The sequence below is a fragment of the Elgaria multicarinata genome, chromosome 8 (assembly GCF_023053635.1).
Source record: "Elgaria multicarinata webbii isolate HBS135686 ecotype San Diego chromosome 8, rElgMul1.1.pri, whole genome shotgun sequence".
Lineage (NCBI taxonomy): Eukaryota > Metazoa > Chordata > Lepidosauria > Squamata > Anguidae > Elgaria > Elgaria multicarinata.
The window spans coordinates 47,740,125-47,753,176 of NC_086178.1; the positions used below are offsets into that span (position 1 = coordinate 47,740,125).

Genomic DNA, 13,052 nt, shown 5'->3' on the forward strand with positions numbered 1-13,052 from the left:
TTGACCAAAGAACTATGGTCAAAGTTTTTTGCTACAATGTTTCACATTCTGCAAAGTTTTTCTTGCAGAATGGTGGAACTTGTAGTTTAAATCCAAACTAGAATACTGTTAAAATAACCGGGATACAAAGGTGCACTGTGTATCCCCTTTAAAAACCACCCTGAGGTACAAGTAATTGGGAGATCATAATATGTACACTTGCAAGTCCATGCATGACTGATGGGCACTACAAAAACCACATGTTCAAAAGTACTATGGGCCAAATGTCTGACATACAACACTTTCCACCACACAGATTTGTAAACTTACCAGCTAAATGGTCAGTAGCCAGAAAGTCCGTCCTGTGAGGTGCCTGTTTGTCAGCCTGCCAGCTTCTGCTTTTCAGAAAGGGGAAAAAAAGTTATTCAGCTCTAAGAGAGCTAAAATTCCATTATCAGAAATATAATAATATAATTATCTCATTGGCCTGGAAATCCCCCTGGTAAATCTGAGCCAGGACCCAACGTATAAATAAAATTTCAAATTTGCCTTTCAACAAGAGTTGTCCACCACCACACACAAAAGAATACAGTAAAAATCACAAGATTATATTTTAAATTATCACACACAAAAGGCGGCAACGTATCAGTTCACCCACATTTCAGTATCCCAGAGTTCAAAATCCTGTCAAAACAGAAGTGTTTTTAAAGCACATCTAAATGGGCAAATTGTGTGGCTTTCCTTTGCAAGAGAATTCTATGAGTGAAACATCACCAAAAATATATTGAGAACTATGCAATCAGAGCTTTCCTTTTCATCCAGTTCTGTCACAGCTGAAGAGACAAACCTCAATTTAGTCAGAAAGGATAATCTCCTTTGCTTTTAGCAAAAGCTCCAGCTGTGTGCAGCCCCCCAACCAACTAACCCACATATAATGTCTCTGGAGCGTAGCCAAAGTTTGGATAAATCAAATTGCTATTTACAGGGTGTTAGACCAAAAGAAGGACAAATATCACAAATCTGTCTAAACAGAGGTTATAACAGTGTCACTTAAGGTTTTGTTTTCTAAATAAATCAATCTTTCTGTCAGAGTGTCATGCGTGCTCTAGTATAGCAAACAGTAAGGCATTATCTCATATTTTATCTCAAAGTCCTACTGCAAACATCAATTGATTGCCCATGAAGACTTTTCCATCCTAGACCTCTCCAATTGTTTTGGACAGTAACTCCAATCAGCTCCCAGCCTAATGGCCAGGAATACTGGGAGTTGTAGTTCAAAATATCTGGAGGGCACTAGGCTGGGGAACGCTGGCCTATGAACTTTGGCTGGGCTCATACTCTTGCACACAACTACCCTAAGTTAGGCTAAGAAGCAGTAGATTAGTAGCAGATGTGGGATATGAATTTGGAATTTAAATGCTGTAAAAGCATCTCCAACTGTGTGACACACAGAGAGAAACTAACAAATTAAAAACTTGCCAAGAAAACTGACATAGTCAGAAGATAGGAATGTAGTTTAGTGGAGGCTGGGTAAATCAGGCACTTTCTTAAAATCACAATCTGAGAACATACAAAGCTTTATGAAATACCCACAGACATGCAAATACTCAACTTGGGCACATATGTGTGTACATCACATCTTGGAAACACTACCTGCTTCTACATGAGATAACAGCTCCAAGCTAGATTACAGTTCTTTGTAGAAAGTTGTGCAGCCTTTAGATTCCAAACATCCCTACAGGATTTCAGTGGGAGTCAGATGTCTAACTGCAAATACCTGTGCCACTGGGAAAACTCGCTCAAAACAGCTTGCAAAACAGCAGCAAGGGAGAGTGTCTAATCAGTGTTCATGGGTAGGGCTACTATCTACTTTGAGCATTGCAGCAACAGCATTTGTTCCAAGGAAAAATGTCCTGAAAGAAGCTGTAGTGTCCGGGCATTTCCCTTACCTTTTAAACTAAATCTGAAATCCACAACTCAGTCACCTGAGTGTGTACTTAGTTCTCCAGAAGGAAAACAAGGGACAAGGTTGGGAGCTTAAAAAGAACAAGATTTAAAGCAAATCCATACATTTGGGCCGGGCCAACATGCTTGCCACAAACTTTGCATGGATCAGGTATGGGCGCCATTAGGACATAAAGCTGGGCCTGGAATTGGTATATAAAACTGTATGATTTTAAAGAGTAATCAAGAAGGTATATACTTGATCACAGTAATTGGTTTACTGTGTGGAAAACTGGGGTATGCTGTATGTTTTGCCACAAGGTTAAGCCAGGATAGACTAGAGGAGTATGTTCTCTGCAACAGCCAACACTTGAATATTCATGTCACTATTCAAGATGTGTCACTACCTCAGATAGCAGGGCTTGATAGGAAAACAATGTGGCATCTGCCCTTCTGTGGAATAGAAAGTACTTCTGTTGGCACATGTGGCCACTGCTCAGACCTGTAGAACAAACAAATCTGCCCTGTAACCCCAAGTGGAATAATATGGCCAGGAAGCAGCATGTTAACTACGCAACACCCTTTCCAATGTATTTTAATAAAACACTATAGAGTTTCAGGGGAAAGGCGCTGGCATTGCAGGCTTAACCAGGACCAACAGCCTCGGCAAGTTGCAAAGTCAGAATAGTTGTGCGGTGCTCCCCTTATTAACACAATCAGCAGCATACCGATATATGATCGATCATGTAACTTCCACCCTTCTTCATACGTGATCTGGCGCCACATGACTGAACAGTTTTTCTGGCTCTGATTCCTTTTTTTAGACCTTCCCATTAGCTCGGTACGAGTTTAGTGTTCTAAGCTATGCTCCGGAAAGGCCTAGTTCAAGTCAAGAAGTTTGGGTGCTATAACCTCATTCAGTGCCTGCTTGACAGGAATGTAACCTTGCAGCACAGCTGCTGGTTTCATCATGCCCACAGAAGCTGCACAGATTTGCATAGCAGTTAACACCAGAAACTCGAGACAGTGTATTTATGAACAAAATAGAAATCCTCCAGGAGTGAATTACTGCTTTGTCATTAATTTAGAGAAATAAAGGGTATCCTCATAAGTTCATGTCAGGTCAGAAAGGGCTGTTGCTAGCAAACTAGTAAAGAGTTACTAGGTTACTTGATGCATTCTCTAGTAATAAATTCAAGATGTCAAGGGTTAATAAATTCTAAAAACTGACCTACTCTTTTACAAAGCATTTTTTATTATAAAATTACAAGAGACAACACACATCAAAAACTGGTGGCAGCTACTATTAAGATTGAGAAGTGGTGGAGTGGGAGGAATAAAAACGGATTATAAACAAGCAAGGCATTGCATGCAAACACTTCTAATGAGGCAGGAACAGTACTCTCAGTCAATCTGAGACACCAAACATACTACCTACACTCCACACCTGGGTTTAGGCTGGGTTGAGCAAAAGACATGTAAGAACTCCACCTTTTTGACTTCACAGTGCCCTGAAAGGGATGGCACTGTAACTGAAGACAGAATGGGGACTGGTTCTGATGGAAACGTCAGTTTCTCTCTACTTACAAGCACTGAATATATCTGGGTTGTATCTAATGTCTACTTAGAGTAGATCCATTGCAAAGAATGGGACTTAAGTTAGACTACCACTGAAAACTGAGAGGGTTCTACCCTTAAAGTGGGCCTAAAACTAAATTTAAATAAATTTAAAATAAAAATACAATCCTCTGACTACATCATGCAGAATGGTGAAAAGCTGAATTGTAAAAGATTAAGTTAAATAATTGTCTAACAGAGATTTAATACACCTTGTCTGATGATACAGGCAAATATTCCTCTTTATAAGCAAACAAATGCAACAAAGAAAGACTGGCTTTTAAGATATCCTATCCACCATGGAATCAATTAAATACTAGGATGTTCACCAAAGATGATAGCACTGTGATACATTAAAAATATAGAAACAAATCACTGGGATAGTGGAGGTGGGGTAACACAGGTATCTGGACAACACTTCTTCCTTCGCAGTACAAAGAAGGGATCGGGTGAAGCTTCTAGACTACAGAAAATAGCTGTGAGTGAAGTAGGCATGCGGAAAGAATAACTATTCTGCATCAAAAGGTAGCACTGCTTAAAGGTTTGTCATAAAAATAATAAATAAAATTCAAGGTTGGTGACTGGTAAAAAAAAAGGCTACAAGGCCATTTGACTGGGGTCTTCTCCATTGGACTCTGGACAATGAGCCACTCTCAGCAGGAAGGGTATGGATAATGGGGAAGCAGGGAGCAACAGCTGTAATATCAGAGAGGACAATGGCAGGAAACTAGTTTTTCACTGGATGAAAAAAAGAGGGTTTAGAAACCCAAGGTGCAATGAACAGAAAGAAAGGCACTACTGTATACCCAGACAGTTGGTCAAAATGAAGCAGCATTCAAAGGTTATTAAGTGAGAAGACCTGTGATCTTTAATGCTGCTGTACATAGCTGAAGCTAGAAAGAGGCACTCTTCTAGAAGAGGTTAGACAAATATTATTGGACACATTGAGGATTTATAAGGGACGAGGACAGGTAGCTGGGAAACTGGAGGTGAAATAGCCGCAAATCACATGGGAAAGCTAGAATTCTAAAGAAGTTAGGGCAACTCTGAAGTCATTTTTTTGAGCTATTCATTGAGATAATGAACAAAGACATGAAGAATTAATGTCAGAAACAGACAACAGGCAAAGTGCATGGAAGCTGGCCAACTTTGTGTGTCAGATTTATGCATGGCCATTCCAGAATCACAGAAATCCGCATCTTCAGTCATTTCTTCCATGCTTCTCTGTGTGCATTTTAAAGACAAGACTTGGGGAAACATCATTAGCTTTCCCTGATTGTTTCTGTTTGAAAACATGACATAACAGTGCTAAGTCTGTCTTCTATATCTTAAAAGAGGGTGCTAGAGGACAAGGGAGTTTCAAGCTACCAGATAAGTTAAAAATGAAGCAACCTGACTTCAAATGAGGGGAAGTCATCACTGATTCATTTGTATGATCTTCCAGAAAGAGTGCAAGGTAATGCTGGCTGTGAGCAGAAAGGAATTATAATGGAATATTCAGGTACCTGAAAAAGAAACTAACTTGGCTCCATGGGAAGTTACATCTAGAAAGGGCAGCCAGTTTAATCAAGTACTAGGGCCCACAATAGAATAATATAATGTGCACACATTCCAATTAAACTAATCATAAATCTACATTAATATAATGGATGTCAGGCCAAAATTAGTGACAAAGTTGTTGTCTTCATTGCTGTTACTTCCACTGGTATACTGCCAAATACAAATGATTGTTTTTTTAAGTTTATAATAATTTTATTGATTGAGTTGTTATCAGGCTTTAGCAAAGGAAACATTTTCTCTGAAGTGTATACAAGTGCTGCAAGAAACCCCAAAATATTGCAGGGTGAATTGATTTCAATCATGCTGAAATCAGCAAAAAAGGACTGTTTTCAATTATTGATGCAAATAATGTTTCCCATTTCAAAATCCATGTATTTCCTTTGCAAGCATGTATACTAATTGGTTACTATAAAAACAATTTAAACATATTGGTTTGTAACTAAATACAACCAAGGGGCATAATTCAAAACTTTTAAGAACACAGCCCATTGGCACTGCAGAATTATTTCAGCCTACGCATGCAAGGAAATTAAGAGGGCAATTCTATCCATGTTTAGACAGGAAAAAAGGCCTACAACTTCCATCACCCCTCAGACAGCATGACTTGCTGAGGGATACTGGAAGTTGTAGGCCCTTTTCTGTCTAAACATGCATAGGATTATATCCTAAATTTACTTTAAGGCAAAGGCTGAAAACCTATGCATACTTATTTGGAAGCAAAATACAGTGAATAAAGTGAATATCTGAGCAGAGATGCACAGGACTGGACAGTATTCATAACTTCCCATAAGCAAGGGATAGTAGTTACTAGACAACATAGAACTTTACAATTAGACGAAAAATGCTATTTAGCAGAGTTATCAGATATACTCATTATTTGGAAATAAACACATAACAAAGCTCAAGAGTTTAGTGCAGCTCTATTCTTTGCCCTCCAATATCACACATATGGGGATCCTGGTAATACATAATCTGGTATTTCCTAGATTCTTGTTACTCTGTGGGTGTAGTAGAAATCTCATAAAAATACAATTCATGACTTTCCATTTCCCCCCTCCCAACTGGGGACCCCCCCTCCTTCTTTTATACTTAGACAAGGGCAATTTTAACTCAATGTATATGCTAGTCATAATACAGTTTTTAAGAAATTACAAGAGAAGGATTTAATATGGCTGTATTCAATTCAAATTCCCTTCATTTTTAAAGGCTATGTTTAAAAATAATTTACTATAATTTTTTTTAAAAAAACTAATCTAAATTTCTTTTTATTTGTACTTTGTATGGATTTTTTCCTGTTCTACAACTGGCAGATTTCAGATAGTGGAGATTCAGAATTACATTTTATCTTAATCCAGCAGGAGGGTCAAATAACTCTTCGCTTAAAATCCTCAAGTGACATAGCAAAAAGGTAAATAATAGTTAGCATTACTTCTCTCTTAACTGAGACACCCATTCAACTCTACTTTTGCAACACAATCATGTTATCTGTGACTCTGTGCCTTGTCTTGATTTTTATTTTAGGGTGAAGGCCATGCTGCTCCTGTGCAACAAGCTTTCTCTCCCTCAACAGTTCCTTTTTCTATGCAGTTCCAGTGACCAAAAGCTTTAAGATTCTGTCATTAGTAGCTACTATAATAACTGTCAGAAAAAACAACAAAACCCCAACATTTCATAGCTTTACATGCTATTTCTAATTGTATTACACCAGCCCACTTTCTAACTTTCCTTTCCTTATGAATACTAGAAGCCTTTTCAGTTTGTTTAAAAGTAGATCTTTTAAAATTTTGTAATAATAAAAAAGTTAGACATGGTTTTGTTTATAATAAAACAACTGCAGGGATTCCCCCAAATATCTTATACTGTACTAGCTAGAAGCTAACTATTCCTGGAAACTTGGCTACTGCTAAGTATGATAGTGGGAGGTGTTTCTTTTTTTATTTAACCAAAAAAAGAAGAAGCGTGCTTCAAGGATCAGAAGTTGAGATTATCAGCAAGTGGAGGATCAGACTTCTGAGGTTACAGCGCCCTGAGACAAGACATCATTCAAGCTCACTTATTTCCCATTTTAGCCAAAGAACTATAGAGCAGGAAGAATTAGAATAGGCATACAGAAAGAAAGTTCATTTTTTTAAGCCCACCACAATATTCTTCTGTAAAAGACCCAAGAAAATGAAGATACAGTAATGCTCTCACACTGCTTCTGTCAATGGAGTTTGTGACAGAAAATATCTTGGTGGATTGTGCTGTTTATTTCATTTACAGCAGATGGGGAGAGATACTTCACATGCATATGAACTCCCTTTCCTCTGACATGGAAAAAAGGAAGTTCTAAGAGGTAGAGGATGACTGATATTGTGATGGCTATTGAACAAAGGAGATGAAAGGTGGAAGAGGGCACTGAATTCAGAGCATTCATTGCTGGCAATCCTCAAATCTACTTTGCAGTGTCATAAGGCTCAACCAGCACCACAAAAATGTATGAGGACAGAAATCTCAAGAGCAAGGATATAAGAAAACAACAAAGAGGAACTCAAGGGACTGCAGAACTGGGCATACGACCATAAAAGCCTCAAATGAGAGTGGAAGGAGTAGGAGATATATGCACTTAGATTTCCTGTGAAAATCTAAGACCTGAATACCAACAAGATGTAGTGATGGCCACCAAATTTGGATGGTTTTCAAAGGCAACAAATTCATGGAGGGTAAGGCTATCAATGGCTATATGCTACCTCCAGTAACAGAGGCAGCATGCCTAGGTACACCAGTTGCTGGGGAACATGGGTGGGAGGCTGCTGTTACACTCATTTCCTGCCGCACTCATGTCCTGCTTGTGGGTTTCCTGTAGGCAGTCAGATGGTACCCTTCGTCTGATCCAGCATTGCTCTTCTTATGTTCACAAACTCTAATGGGGGAAAATGGTACATAGAAGCTTCAATACATTTTAAAAATTGGCCTCTAGCAACTGACTCCTGTTATTTTTATAGAAATTATTTGCGTTCAAAAGACAAAAGCAAACCACAGTTCTAGGCATAATTTAGATTTTCAACAGTCTTTTCAATGACAAAGGGCAAATTATGTGCTGTACTAATTTGAAGGGTTGGTGTTTTGTTAATAGAAGCTATTACATGGCATTAAATGCACTACAAGAAGAAATGAAATAGCATACACTTCGGCATCCAGCTGATTCCTACAAGGTCAAACAGAACAAGCATTCCCAATCCCTATCAATTTGCTCTCCGCAAAATTAAAAGACCTAAGACTGCGTAACACACTTCACCCAGGCAGCCTCATGTTACGATTATTGAGGCTGCAATCCTAAACACACTTGGGTGGATCCTGGATCTGCCTTTCTGTAATGGAAGGGCTCTGCTCATGGCAAATGCTTCCACATGATTGTCGGGGATCTCCCCTCTACCACAGTTCATCCAATTCACCAGGCTCCCCCAACCTTCTGTATAGCATTTTCAGTGGGGTGCAGGGAGGAGGGGTATAAGGAAGTCTGCTTCCACTAGTCCAGTTGCACGTCCCTAAATCTGGATCCAACTCAGTTACTACAGTAAGCTCTATTGAACACAGTAGGACTTAAAGTGATTCCTTAAAAGAGTTGTATTCTAAACTGGAGACCAAGTTAATCAATGGGATTGCAGTGTATTTTACTCTCTCACCCACTATTTCTGCTTATTGTGACGTTTTCTGCCTCCTTTTCATAAACAGCAAGTGTCTTACCATCACAATCCTGACAAAAGAAATTTTCATCTCATTTAGAATAAATCCACAACTGGGTAGCCTTCAGATACTTTCGCAATTGTTTCTTTGCAAACTTTTGAAACTTAACACACCTCTTTTGGACAATCAGAGTAAAATTCCTAAACATATTTCAGATAAAAGCTATGCATTAAAATTACATTTAGACTCTATTGTTATTCTCTGAAGTATTATGCACATCAAGTGTTACATTAATAAATGTTAATTTTTTAAAAAGCAGATATGGTTGTCCCACTATGAAGATATCATACAATCAAGTTCATGTGTTTCTGGCCTAGTTCTCACAATCAGCAGAAGAGGTAATAAAATTGTGCCTGGACTGAACCAATTCAGGCAACAGGTGAGGAATAAGATGTTAGAATGCTCTCTCTCTCTCTCTCTCTCTCTCTCTCTCACACACACACACACACACAGAGAGAGAGAGAGAGAGAGAGAAAGCTAACATATATCAGAGAGACAACCGTGACACCTTGCTTTTATGTGCAGCAAAAAAGAAAGAAAAGAAGTGTACTGAGGAACATTCCATCATGGGAGCCTCCACCTGTAGTCTCAAATGGTACAGTTAGACACAGGCTTATTACTTAGCTGGCTGCATGTAAGAACTAGACCTTTATCTTGCTAGATTAATTACAGCTAATCTGTAGTATGTGTCCCTTCCCAAAGACTTTCATCCTTCCATTTTGGCCCAGCCTCCATTTTGCCTGTCCATCTCAGAAACACTGTATATCACACAGGTAGGCAACCTGGAGCTCTCCAGTTGTTTCAGACTACAATTCCCATAAGCTCTGACCACTGGCCATGCCGCCTGAGGCTTCTGGGATACCATATTTATTACATATGTCAAAATGTATAGAGCAATGGCTCCAAGTCACTTGCTCTTTCTTCTTCCCTTTCGTAACCACAACTGGGTCCAAAAGAGCTCAGGAGATGAAGGTACAGGAGCTTAGAAAATGGGGAGACGACAGAAGCGCCGCAGGGGGCTCAGGCAATGGGAGAGGGCAGGGAGCAGCAAAAGATTGACCTAAGGTGTTAGTAGAAGCTGCTGGGATGTAGTTTTTGGGAAGCAGAGAAACTATAGTAGCAGGTGCATTATGTAGGCTAGGTACAGAAACTGGCAATCCCAGAGCCCAATCTGGCCCCATGTAGACAAATGGTCCTCCAGCTGCCAATCCAGAGGCAAGAGGAGCATGTGGTTATGCCAGTGAGACTTGGGGTGTCTAACTGAGAGAGATGGGTCTTCCATCAACGGCAACTCGAAGTGGCCCTCTTGGAAAACTAATTGCAGATGGGGGCTGTAAACAATTTGGGATAGGGGAGAGAAAGAAGGAAGCCCTGTGTACTTTTTGTATCTGTTGACATAATCAACCAGTCTTTTGAATCAGCATATAGGCTTGGTTTTCTTTGACTCTTTTCTCTCTTTGTTCCCCAAATTCCATCACTTTACAACAGAGGTGGGCAACACAAAGACCCCTGTTTTAGTGGCCCCATGGTATTTCCTGCCACTGAAACCATGCTGCTGGCAAAAACTACAGCGATTTTGCCTGTAAGCAAGGAATGTGCTACTGCAAAACTACTGTACATTTGGCCACTGCAATAAATTTGGCAGCAGTGGGGGCAGGGGGCAGCTTTTTTGTGTGTAAAAAAATAGGTCTTCCCTTCTGTCCCCTTGGCGAAAACATTGGTTCACACTCCTGTTGCAAGTCTTAAAGTAATGCACCTTTCTCCTCTGTAGTTATCCAGTCTCTTCCACCACTGTCAAGAACTCTGCCACTAAATCAGTCACCTATTTTGTAATTCTGGCCATGTAATGTTCCTACATTGCCTTCCTGCCTACTCAAGTCCAGCCCAAACTCCTTATTCTGCTCTCATATGTCAATATATATATATATATATATATATATTGGTGCTGTATTCATGCATACAGCACCACCCACTTTATTCCCTCAAACCCTACTGCAGGGATGAGCAGAAGATAGATCTATATATACTAGATCTTTGGGTGATTTGCAGTAGATCAGTAAGAGTTCCTGGACTACCAATTGTTTAATGGTGCCAAAACAAGATTACTCCCTCCACCATCCTAAATTACACTGCTGACTTATCCCTGGCTAGGGATAACCATCAGTGGATTTTTGTATGGAAGGACTGTGAGATCTGTTCAGACCTGGTACACAAAACAATTCCAATTTTTAAAATTCCAAGTGTATGACTTTTGCACCAGGCTCCGGTTAGTGGATCACAAGTTTTAGTAAAAGAAAAAGGTTCTATAAGCCTGAAGTTTAGCCACTCCTTGCTTTCTTTTATGCCTGGAACTGCCTCTGAGGACAATTGAGGAGCAAGAACTCCCTCCTACATTAGCTATCAGATAACACCATGATACAATTAACATTGCTGGTTTTTAACGATATTGTGTTGAAAAGCTGCCTTGCGAGGGTTTTTTACTCTAGAAGGCGATCTATAAATATTTAAATAAATTGTTGAGGACTATGGCAATATGCCATATGCAAATATTTTATTTTACACGTGGCCTTCCACCTTAGGAACTCTGTTGGTCCTCATATCAAAGTTTACTCTAGGCATTTGAAAGCGACAACCACAACTAAAAAGCAAACACAGGACTATTTTAAAATGTGCTTTTTAAAAAAGTTTTATATAGTCAAATTTGGATTTGACTCTGCCATGCAGTTTATTTATTTCATTTCTATACCGCCCAATAGCCGAAGCTCTCTGGGCGGTTCACAAGCTCTCTGGGCGGTTAAGTTGTATAGGTTTGCTTTCAATGTTCAGTATGAAGTCATTAGAAAAACAAAAGCCAGTAGTGCTGGAGAGCATGCCCTTTTGTGCACTCATAGGTACCACCATTCCATCTATCAGGTTTCCTCTTAAAGCCCAGTATTTCATTACTTATTATGTTAATGAAGTGTCTGAACTCAACAGCTAGGCAAGGTAGCCCCTGTGCATCAACTACAAGATAACAGAACCTGGAGAAAAATGTCTGTCTCCTTTCTAGACAGCCATAGCTCCATTTTCTTTAACAGCCATCTACAACCTGATGTATCGACTACAACTCCCGTCATCCCCAGCCAGCATGGATAGCTGCTCTGTAATGTCAACCACCACCTCCTCTATAAACTGTCTGGCAGTACTTCCCCCAAACCTAATAATTCCAATAAGCCTCCCCACTCCATTCCCTTTGGCTATGTGTGCACTTCTGCCAGCCCCAAAATGTCAACATGGCTAAATGCCAACTCAAAACTGTTCTCAGAGGGCTAATAGTGCTTAAATATGTGAAGGATTAGGCTGCAGGCTTATTGTCATGTTAATAAAATAGGAGCTCTCCCTCCCAAAGGTTGGACTTGCTAACCTTTCTACCCACATGCGATTAATTGGGGTCTATACATCACAAGTTATCCATCCTAAATTACAGACCATCCACATTTGAGTTTTCTCTCATAAAAACTTATCTTAAAAGGAGAAAGCTTTTAAGCAGGTGCTGAGAGGGTGGAAGCTTTGATTATGCAAAAGAGACACTGGTCATTAGCCAAAACCACACAAAAAAAACCTTGCCACATCACAGTTGGTCAGCCATTTGGTCTGGTTCCCCTGCTGTCATGCAAGAGGTCATGATAACCTTAAAAAAATCACATTACTCTTAACAGTGCAGTCCTAGGAATGCCTACTCAGCATTAAGCTTCACTGAGTACATTGGGGCTCAGGTAAGAGTGTACCATAAGGGTGAGAACCTCAGGCCCAGAGCCCCAATCCGACCTCCCAGAGTGCCCCAGAAGGACATGCCCCTTCCCCTAGCCCCCCTCCCCCCCCCGACCACCAATTGTTTGATAGTTTCTTCACTTTTGTGCAGTGTTTTCCCCTGTTCTAAAAGGTTGAAGTGACTCTCCTAAGGCAGTAGATTTAAGCTAAAATACGCTGGTAGTTTTTGGCATTTTGGCTCCACCTCTTTTACTTTGGAATGCTGGTCCCAAGAGCTTCTATGAAATAGGATTTGGACCTTCGGACTGAAAGACATTCAGCACCCGTGGTGTTCAGGACTGAACCCCAAGTTATGTATTTTTGGTATTTTACCTCAGAAAGTATACAATATAGTTGTAAACAAGAGTTCTAATACTGGAGGCAGTGTGGAAAACTGGAAATGATTTGTACATCTGTGGGCATGCTCTGTCATTCAG

At 39.9% G+C, this 13,052-nt stretch overlaps 1 protein-coding gene across 4 annotated transcripts in view; it reads right to left on the bottom strand.

The window, feature by feature from the left end:
- HDLBP (high density lipoprotein binding protein) overlaps window positions 1-13,052 on the bottom strand; it is a 68,857-nt gene that overhangs the window by 36,674 nt on the left and 19,131 nt on the right. For 2 of the 4 annotated variants that reach the window (XM_063132262.1, XM_063132261.1), the window contains exon 2: window positions 310-374. The gene's annotated coding sequence lies outside the window, so the exon portion shown is untranslated. Of the gene's footprint in view, window positions 1-309; window positions 378-13,052 lie in introns of all 4 variants that reach the window. The other 2 variants (XM_063132263.1, XM_063132264.1) reach the window with 1 other exon arrangement.